The sequence below is a fragment of the Homarus americanus genome, unplaced genomic scaffold (assembly GCF_018991925.1).
Source record: "Homarus americanus isolate GMGI-L3 unplaced genomic scaffold, GMGI_Hamer_2.0 scaffold54679, whole genome shotgun sequence".
In the NCBI taxonomy this organism is placed as follows: Eukaryota; Metazoa; Arthropoda; class Malacostraca; order Decapoda; family Nephropidae; genus Homarus; species Homarus americanus.
This window is the reverse complement of record NW_024722701.1, coordinates 2,430,928-2,441,747: the sequence shown is the minus strand read 5'-3', so window position 1 is coordinate 2,441,747 and position 10,820 is coordinate 2,430,928. Positions and strand designations below refer to the sequence as shown.

At 37.4% G+C, this 10,820-nt stretch overlaps 1 long non-coding RNA gene across 9 annotated transcripts in view; it reads right to left on the bottom strand.

Moving 5' to 3' along the window:
- Nucleotides 1-9,732, bottom strand: part of LOC121863069 — a 14,344-nt gene extending 4,612 nt beyond the window's left edge. The window contains exons 1-4 of one of the 9 annotated variants that reach the window (XR_006088325.1): nucleotides 6,159-9,732; nucleotides 5,850-5,937; nucleotides 5,108-5,240; nucleotides 3,959-4,008 (exon numbers count right to left, since the gene is read on the bottom strand). This is a non-coding gene — a long non-coding RNA (uncharacterized LOC121863069). Of the gene's footprint in view, nucleotides 1-3,958; nucleotides 4,009-5,107 lie in introns of all 9 variants that reach the window. The other 8 variants (XR_006088323.1, XR_006088319.1, XR_006088321.1 and 5 more) reach the window with 8 other exon arrangements.
- Between the last annotated feature and the right edge of the window lie 1,088 nt (nucleotides 9,733-10,820).

Below are 10,820 nucleotides of genomic sequence, written 5' to 3'. Positions count from 1 at the left end.
TACAATGTTACGGTACTTTTAATTTACAAGTATTCATTTTTAAAAATACAGAAGACACCAAACAAATACTGGTACGGTTATTTGCGTGACTCTCCCGCCAAAAAAGACCAAACAGCTGGTACTCTCTCCCTCAGCCCTACCAAAAATAGCCCAACATCTTTCTTGTTTATTCTCTTACAATTTCTCACTTTAAATGGTATTTTTTACTTCATATTGCCTACATCAGATAAACTACAGTAATTGAGGTTAGATAGTTATAAATTTGATTACCGGGTCCTGGCAGGTACCGTTAGAACCACCTGACCCTACCAACAGTGTTGCAAGTCAGACAGCATTTTTTTTTTTTTACATTTTTGGTGTCTCCATTTGTTAATTTTTTTTCTGTGGGGTTTGCACAATAGTATACTGTTTTACCTACAGTATTGTAAAACGATTTGGGAAAAGAAATACTCGGTAACTTAAAATTTTAAAAGGAAAATTTTGAAACTGGCAACTGTGTGTAGATGACCTGACTCACATCATATTGATGTTTCAAATTTAATTAACAAAAATTTATGTATCGATAAATAAACTTTTAAAAATGAATACTTTATGTTTTACATACTCCTGTGCATACCATACCATACCATGCATTTGGCTACTTTGGGCTTGCTATGATGACGCAAGAGATCTGCCCTGGCAACTGTACCGACACTCACAGCAGGCGGTGCGTTGGTGCGTCGTTTCCATTGTTTACTGGTAGTTACTGGTAAATATTTTTCAACCTAACGAAACTATTACCCGTATAGAGGTCGATCCCCAACTTTTTGCCCAAAAATTTGGTCTTAAGAACTCGTGTTATACACGGGTATATACGGTATATCAACGACTAAATAAAAAAAATCTTTAAAAAAAATAAATAAAAGTAAAAAACAACTCATTAAAAATCAGTTTACAGTAGTACTCGGATTTATGATTTACGCAGCCAATTGAACCCACAGGTTACCGCGAAAACCGCGTAAAGTGAACAACAGAACATATGGGATTAATTCTAATAGAGACTGCCCCGACCCCCAAACTCCACTTTTTCCGACACAATACCTATGTTGTAGTAAAAATAACATCTAAATTTTATGATGGTATGCTCACACAATTAATATTTAAGAGAAATACAGTCACCAGGTTAATGTCCATTCAAATAATGGACTTAAATCCCCCCCCCCCTCTTCCCAGCTCACTGGCCCCTACCTCTCTGAGAAATGATTGGGTGAAACACTAGATTTTAACGTTTAGTAATAAATAATACCTCAGACTAAAGTTAGGATAATATAATTGACATTTCTGGATTCCACAGGTCAGGGAATATTTTGAATGTAAACTTCATATATTTTGCACAAAAGATAAAATACTTGCTTTGTGTAAACCAAATTATTACATTAGATCTAAAATTTGTATGTCAAATGCAAAATCCATGATGTTTATATTCAAAATGATCATCATATTGTAAGAATTCTAGCAATGTAAATTATATTCTGGCCGGGTAATTTGTATGAATTTTATGAGCTAAATAAAAAAAAAAATTATACTTCACGCGTATGAGAAGATGCACCACGGAAAGTGAAAGTCCGGTTCTGGCAAGGTACCGCGTAAATGAGAAATCGCGGAAAGTGAAACCATGTAAAGCGGGGTAATACTGTAATTAAAATAAATTTTGGTCAGCAAACAATAAAAATGACAAAACTGTAAATCTCTAAATATCATGTCCAGTAAAACAGTCAAAAGCATTTAGTTCATCTTCAAATCCTGGTTTATTAAGATGTTGCTTTATTACAGGTAGTAATTCACCCAAAAAAGTACTGTAGGGTAATTAAGGCAAAATTTAGCCAAACATCAAAAGTACCACTCAAATTTTCTCCATAGGAAGTTGTATTTAAATTTGGACAATTTGAATTTTGCGAGGTTTTTCAGTCTACAGTAGGTTCTCAAATTTCGTGAGTTTTTAATTCAACGTTTTATATTTGGACAAAAAAAAACTACACAATTTCAAATTTCGACGGCACAAACTCAAATTTCGACGGCTTTGAGCGGCCCGCCAACGTTCAGACGTGCACAATCGTGTAAGAGTAATTTCTCTTTATGTACAAAAGATTCATTATCGTTTATTACTTATTTTCTTTTTGATTGAATTAATGTCAATGTGTGCAAAATGAACAATATTATTCATTAACAATATATACGTAGAATATTAAAACACACGAGGAGACGAGACGGCATTGTTTTCGTTAATGTTTACAAAACCAGTGACTGATTGGTTCTACATATAAAACTGAAGAAAATAAGACCCTGGTTGTAGCTGTAGTAAAATTAATAAAAAAAAAATTCATATGGTTGCTTTAAGTACTGTAATGTTATTTAATGTTAATAAATGGAGCAATGGAAGTAGCTAACCATTAATGGTAAAGAAAAAAATGAGATCGCGTATGTAAGTGCGCACATGTGAAACATATCGTCATTACTCTACATAAGAATATGAAAGCAACACTTATTTACTGTTCATATATATTTTCATTAATGTTTCTGAATTTAAAACAAAAATTCTACCCACCAGTGGTGGTAAAGTTGAAAACATAAGGACAGCCAATGTTGATGTGTGTTTTTACTTGGATGACAAAGTTGCCAAGTCATCAGGTTCAACTCTAGCTGAAGCTGTAGAACATAAGAACTTTTTCTGTATTGTTTTTAGTTTTTATTTAACTTTATCGGTGTTATTTTCGTTGGTTTATTAGGGTGATGCTCTATGACAGGTAGTAATTCGCCCAAAAACTAGGGTAAATAAGGCAAAATTTAGCCAAACATCGACAGTACCAGACTCAAATTAATTTTCTCCATAGGAAGTTGTATTTAAATTTGGAAGATTTTAATTTTGCGAGGTTTTACAGTCTAAATGGGTGTCCAAATATAAGAGCCTACTGTAAATAGGTGTCCAAGTATGAGAGCCTACTGTAAATAGGTGTCCAAGTATGAGAGCCTACTGTAAATAGGTGTCCAAGTATGAGAGCCTACTGTAAATAGGTGTCCAAGTATGAGAGCCTACTGTAAATAGGTGTCCAAGTATGAGAGCCTACGATGAAGTTAGAAACAAACATACCTGCACTTTGAGACCAGCAGACAGCCTTAGCACCTCAATAGATGGCGCCACGCACCACCGCCATTAGTAAACAAAACGCATAGCAGCAAAGGTTTATTCTATTTTTTTTGCAGTATATCAACAATATTAGTTAAACTAATAGTATTGCATAGAGAATACTTGTAATTGTTAAGGCCTGTAATGAAGTAAGTCTTTGTAAGGGGCTGACTTGAAGCTGACCCTAAGAAAACTTTCAACTATCAACCAGCGCCCTGGAAGACGGCTGGTAATTTCTGAAGTATATATTTGCCAAAAGTGTACCGTTTAAAAATACGTATGTGTCCGAGGTGTCTCCGTGAGGTGTGAGTGCATTTAACGGAATTAATCCTTTATCCAGAAACCAGTTCAGACCAAGTCGGTAAATTAAGGAAAACCTCTTCCGCTAATCTAAAGTTCATGGTGTCGGATCTCTGTTAACCAAGAGTATACTGTACAAAGTATAAATTACAAAATAAATGTATAAATAATGACCACACACACACACGGGTTTATATCAAACTACTTCCCAGTCTAACTAAAGTGACTAAGTTCAAGTACTACAGCACAAAATACAACTTCACTAATATCTTTTAAAGGCCTTTACATTTTTCATGAATTCATTTGATCAATAATGTGATACAACCCAGTATCATAACCAATCCTCAGGCTTTGGGCCAAGATTATTTTGTTAATAGGACTTAGTTACTGTACAACTAAGGACCACACTTCATAACCTGGCTAAATGGACCTTTTTAGTCAAAATGGCATCACCTTTATTTATTCTAAGAGAACAAGATCATATAAACCATTGACCTGCTTCTGGTAAGGTTGAGTCTATGGTTCAGCATCTCAGGATACAGCATCTGTAATGAGGCCGAGTTTAGTGTTTGGTCAGAATATAGGGAGACTTGTGTATATTTAGGACTTTTATGGTTTGAAATTTATTAATGACGTGATGAATGTTACCTTGGGAGGATCTTTTCAGTCCTGGGTCATTTGGCTGTCTAGGTAAATGGTGGTCAAAAGACAAAAATAAGGTATTGCAATTAATTTCTTCCAGAAGTTACGACTCACTGTGCACTGCAAACAATCCTGTCCACTAATGATCCAAACACTTAGAAACAACTCAAGAACAGTATGATAAGTACAGAGCATCTAAAGCACCAAAGTAATTTGTGGAGGATGTATTTGAAGACATCTCGATCAGACTTCACTGAACACATTCCTGGCCTTATTAGACTCCTCTGCCAGCACTCCAGTATTATTGTCTGGCAACTATTCCTACAGTTGCTTCCAATTTCATGGCAGCATGTATTAACTGTCCAACTATTAGTGGAAGACACTGCTCAAGATATGGCTCATGTCAAGAATATTATATTCTTTTCACCGAGTGGGCAAGAGCTAGCAACTTGACCAGATCAAGCATCAAACAAACCATTCAAGAACATGAGTGGAGGGGTGTGTTAGGTTTACCAGAGTTTATCCCTGTAGTCAGTAATACAATTAGTAGACCAGTTATGTGCCTGAGGAACAACAAATTCTATTACGCAGACCTTCAACTTGTAGAAGAGCAGAACACAAACCTGGGTTAGAGTGGGCTAGGCATTTCATGCACAGGACAACCAGCATCAGAGGAAGTACATGGAGGAGTCTTCTTACAGCTCATGATTAAAGGGAAACATTTGGCTGAAAATGTTCTGGCTCTTATCAAGACTAATCCATATACAGTACAGTCCAAATAAAACATTGCAAGGGAAAACCTTTGCAACAATGGCAGTTGATTGATTGGGTAAAATAACTGCTGTCGTAGCCTGTGGCCATTTGAAGCCAAAAATGAAATTTAAGTAAATATAAATATTAAAATATAAAATCCTGTACTGTATTTATTTACAATTATAAGGGATCAAGTACATTTATTGCAACTAAGAATATAAGAAGTCCACCATCAGGTGCTGAACTTACCACTGAGAACCTTTGAGATGGAGAAGGAACCATCCTCCTGTCAGCACTTGGTCAGAAAATGTCTCAAGTCCCCATGACGGACACTATCAGGCAGTCATCACAATAGGGCTGTGGTCCTCTGGCCATAAGGAAACTGTGGGTGGGGTGAGTGTACACAACAGATGGGTAACAGCAGCCTCAGTGGCAGGGCATCCAAGGAGGTTTACACAGATAATCATTTTTGTAATCTGGCAATATCTTGGGAACAGATAAATTGTTCCATTGTAGCTGCCAGAGGCAAGGATGGCTGACCTGACAGTGCTGCTTTGGAATAAAAAATATTAAAACTCCCAGCCTTATTGGAAGATTGCTCCAAACCCAACACCAGCATCAGATTTGGAACCCTCTGTTCAAACACACTCCAAGCAAGAAGGACCGTAGACATGAATCATTCAGCTATGAAACAGTCTTAACCAGTGATGAAACAGTCACCATGAGTCTAGAAGACCTCAGGCAGTACATGTATATATTCACCTTCATTTTCCAAGATGGCGGCCAAACTATAGGATTAGTAGACACTCTCGAGCTAAAATCCATCAAAAATGAGTAGATAATAAATTTAAAACCTTAAAAAAGGTCCCCCAAAATTCTGACTGGACCCTTATGTACACAGCTGTTGTAATGTGAATTATTTGTTTTATTTCATCTTTTTGGGTTCTCAAGATTTTAGATTTTAATATAAAAAGAAACATTTACTTATCACCATTTTGTGATTAATCCAGGTATTGATGTAGTGGGAGCCCTGGCTGCCTGTGTTTCTTGCAGGGCACAGTCATCCAGGGGGTCATCTTCTGTAATGGAATATTAACTTAATACCTGTACTGTAGGTCTTATGTTAAATATTTATAGATAACTTTATTTAACTTTAAAATATAAAGACCACATAAGAGACAACAGCCATTCATTTGTAGACCTTAATCTCTTGGTCACACAACATAACCTGTACTGTACACCAACCAAAACATAACATTTACCACACAGACAAGCTCCAGACATACAGCACCTGGTTTACCTTTATCCTCTTCACCATTGATCGGCTCGTTAGCTGCTTGGGCGGTCGGTCACGGCTGTTACTGTTGAGAAGTACTGGCAAGCACCGACACAACTACTGCTACAGTATTAAATGGTACAAATTGTCAACACTACAAATAATAAAACTACAATACTGTATTAAGTAAGGTCAACTTACACATGCTAAGATGGTCCTACAATACACTATACATTGTGGTAAATACATTTAATACAATAATGTACAATGCAGCCTGTATACATACTAAATACAGCAGTTTACTCATCTACAAAATATAACAAAATATAACAATGAATCAGACGACTACAGTACTGTAATCATGCTGGTAATGCACAGTAGCAGGGTGCCTGTTAAACATTCCTGAAACTACAGCAGCACAGTGCACCACTTGACCTGGTAAGAAGCCAACAAACAACTGGATAATTAGTTATATAGCGGAGGGCAAGCGGATCATATTACATCCGCACGGCTCTTACGCACGGTTTAAGACGAGTCGATGCAATACGTATTGTCAGAGTCCGCTCATACATTTAGTAGATGGATCGCACCGGTCACAGTTTCATTTAATTCATCTCGTAAATGTAATTAATTTCACACGGTTTGGTAGACCTGTACGCATCAAGATGGTGTGAACTGAATACAACAGTTCAATGGTGGAGTGACTAAGCTGTTGAATGATTGGAAAGAATAATATTGCAATATGAAAAAAACCGGTAAAAAAGTAAATACAAAAATAAGATTACATGACAACATAATTAAGACCTGTAACATAACCCTAAAAAACATTAATTAAGACTGTAACAAACCTGAAAACAATGAGTAAGACCTGTAACATGGCACCAGAGATAATTAATGGTAAAAAGTTGAAAATATAATTAAAATGACAAACTAAAACAAAACGAGAAAGAAAAACCCAAAAGGAAACAACAACATTAAACCTTTAGAAAATCAAGAGTTAAGTCAACATTATGGTTCATGTTGGTAATCTACGAGGAAACTGCCACCAGGAGTTAGGTCTGGTTTAGTCCACATAGTAAGTACTGTACTTTAATTATAAGTAGACCGCTTTTTATTTTAATTATTTTTAGTTTTCTCTACGAACATAAATCACCTGTAGTGGACAGGGCATGAAGGGTGAGAGAAATTGTGGGGCAAGAGTGAAAAACTGATCATATGACTAAAATGATGTCGGAGTTCTTTGTACGTGAATTAATTAATTACTGTAAATACTACTAAAAAATCTGCAGTCACGGCATGTCGGCTGTTTGTCTACAACCGACCCATTCGGTCCGAGTGTACACAAAAAATGTAAATTACCTGTACTCCATAATGCTTCAACAAAGTAGCTTTAATTGGTACCAGATATTAAAATAAGTACTTTCTGTTTAATATGGCAGGGGGTCTGCCCTCTGGCTAGGAAGTTAGGTAAGATAGGTAGGTTTATTTGGTTGGTTAGGTCAGGTTCTAGTAAATGTTGCCTCTTAAAATACTTACAATAATGTTAAGAACATCTGTGGAAAAAAATGAACAAAATCTTAACTCGTCCTAGTGGCAACAGTGTTCTCATACATTATACCTTCATGTTTAAGCGGCTGACCGGCGATATTTTAAGGTGATCAGCAAAGACGACCTGTTAGGAAAAATAATCACAGGTAATTAAGGATAAAAGGTAAAAACAATAAGCAGTAGCCTCAAATATATTAGGCATGTTTTGGCCACAACTCTGTAAACCACATCTATCATCACTGTTCCAGCCTCTGATGCCTGAACCAATATGGGAAGACCTTATCAGACCTTTCTCATGTATATATCAGACCTGCCACATGTATATATCAGACCTTCCTCATGTATATATCAGACCTTCCTCATGTATATATCAGACCTGCCACATGTATATATCAGACCTTCATGTATATATCAGACCTGCCACATGTAGAGATATAATAATGGTACACATGGCAGTGACGAACCCTCAGTAAAGTACCACAACAAGGAGGTAAAAATCATTGCTTAAGTCAGTCAGTCAGTCAGGGTTAACTAATGCAACATAATAGTAAATATTGGTGAGCTGGAAGTAATAGTCAACAGTTAAAGCGGTGATCCATCAGGGCCACGACTCCTCTTATCACGTCTGAAAAATACGTCTACTGCATTAATGTGACGGACATTAAACAATATTAATCTAAACAAACCTCCAATAAGTATTCCTCGACATAACACTAGCAGTAATATAACCACGGCCTTTTAAACTTACTACGCCATTCATAGCGGACTTTAAACTGTACCAGCCAACATTTAAACTGGTCCATTCCACTCACAAATTTAACTCCCTTAAATTAATTGTATTTATAGTACATGGAATTCTGCTTGTTTATTGTTAGAAAATCATTATTATAAAATGTTGTTATACTTGACTTTATCCTCTGTTATACCGTGTTGACAAGAACTGGCTGTTACACTATTGGCAAGTATTAGGTGTTGGATTACAACTGAATTTACGTAGAAATTATAAACTGGCAAAACGTGTAGATCAAACCTAACTATCTTTAAATATATGGCCACAAATACTATACCTTACGGCAGATGTGGAGAGCAAGGAGTAACGGGATAAAAGACATATTGTAACCTGTGTCACATTATTCTACCCATAGACTTGTGAACTCTTGGAACAATCTGCAAGAGAGTTTTAAACAAGTGACCGATTTTTCCCAATATACTCTATGTCCATAATGTGGGTAAAATTAGCAGTTTCGGCCAATATGCCCTAGTAGTTTAGAAATTAGTTTACCCTGTGTATTTTGGGACGAATTAATCGAATTTGACTCTTATTCCGGGAGGGGGAATACCCGAGTTAGTTATCACCCAGAAGCATGGAAAAAATTTTAAATCCATTTCCTGTTATTTTTCTTTGCCCTCGAGGTTGAAATGGGGTGAGAAATACTCCCAATAAAACCATGTACAGGTTGGAGAGGTTAAAACAGTCGGTGGGGCAGACAACACCCATGTGGTCAGCCCACCACCTCTCCCCCACCTTACATATTTAGTTAAAAAGTTAATGGTGGGCTTCTATTTGACGAAGGGTCGCTAAAGTTCTTAAATTAAGTCACTCTGGAGACTGTAAATGCAATACATAATGGAAAAATAGATCTAACTACTTGGCTGGGTCGTAAACTATCCTTGTAATGGTTAACGACGCTAAGCGGTTGTTACCTCACGAAGCCGTTTACACAACACTAGTAAATCAACCTATTAAACATTATCTACGTATCACTTTATATCCTACAAGTTATTGATTGTAAAATTAATAAATAATTAAACTTTCCCTGGACGTTCACAAACTGTATAACGACACCGCGTCTAATTACACTGTGCCAGCCTCCAATTGACCCACATAAACTCCCCACATCTGGCCAATCAAGAAAGATAATAGATAAAAAATAATAGTAAACGGTTATACTTACCTTACACGAGCCTCAAAGAGTTGTTAAAGTAGTCTTAATTGATGGAAAACCGAAGATTCCCGCAGAGAAAACTTTCGATCCTTTCACTACCACACCCGAGGAGCAACTGACCGGCGTGACTGTTCAGTGTTCAGTCATGTCCCCCCCGACCCCCCACCCCCCACCCTTCAGTCATGTGCCCCCCAACCCACACCCCCTGTCATCTTCGCCAATAAATGGACTATGGACGCGGCCTTTACATCCTAACATGGAGCAGTGAGTCTGATATGAATAATAACACAAGAAGTAGAGGTGGAATTTGAGATTAACTCCTCACCCCCATTAATTCTTCATCCCTCCCACCCCTCTCACCCCTCTCACCCCTCTCGGAACTAGATTTTATTTAGGGCCTTGCTGATAGATGGCGCCGATTCAGGCTTTGGGGAGCTCGGTTCATTCAATAGTTCTCCTACAAGCTTTCCCATCTTTCTTATATATAATCTTGGGTCCAGAGGAGACTGTAATGGCCTCCCACAAAACACAATAAAAACGGCTTAAATTATAAAGAATTAATTTCCTATATCGTAATAATTATTGTAGTTTATTTTATAGTTTATTATCCAGGCGAGTTCAAGTTATATTAACAAGTAAATCCGGATATAGAAGTCAATTATCTTTTAATAGGAAAAAGATAACATTCTCAACAATAATGACAGGATATACAGCATCATAATTGGTTAACGTTGTCTCATTGTGTTGGTGTTGGTGGTGGTGTTGGTGGTGATGTTGGTGGTGTCGACGGAACCCCTACGCTCTGGATTCTACATCACGACGATTCAGTAACAAGAACTTCACTGGTAATATAATCTACTTGACCTTCGCGTTAATGTATCGGCAGGGAAGGGGCGGCTCCTGATGGTGACTAGCATATGTGTGAGTATTATAGTGGTTTGTTAAAATGGCTTGGTTATACCTCGCTAGTTTGTTTCTGAGTTAAATTATTACATGTTACAAGACACTTCCCCACCATCTTTCCCCCCCCACCACCACCACCACCACCTCCCCCAACACACCCCACCACCACCTCCCCCAACACACCCCACCACCACCTTCCCCACCACCACCACCCCCCAACACATCCCCACCACCACCACCACCCCCACACACAACACCACCACCCCCAACACACACCACCACCACCTCC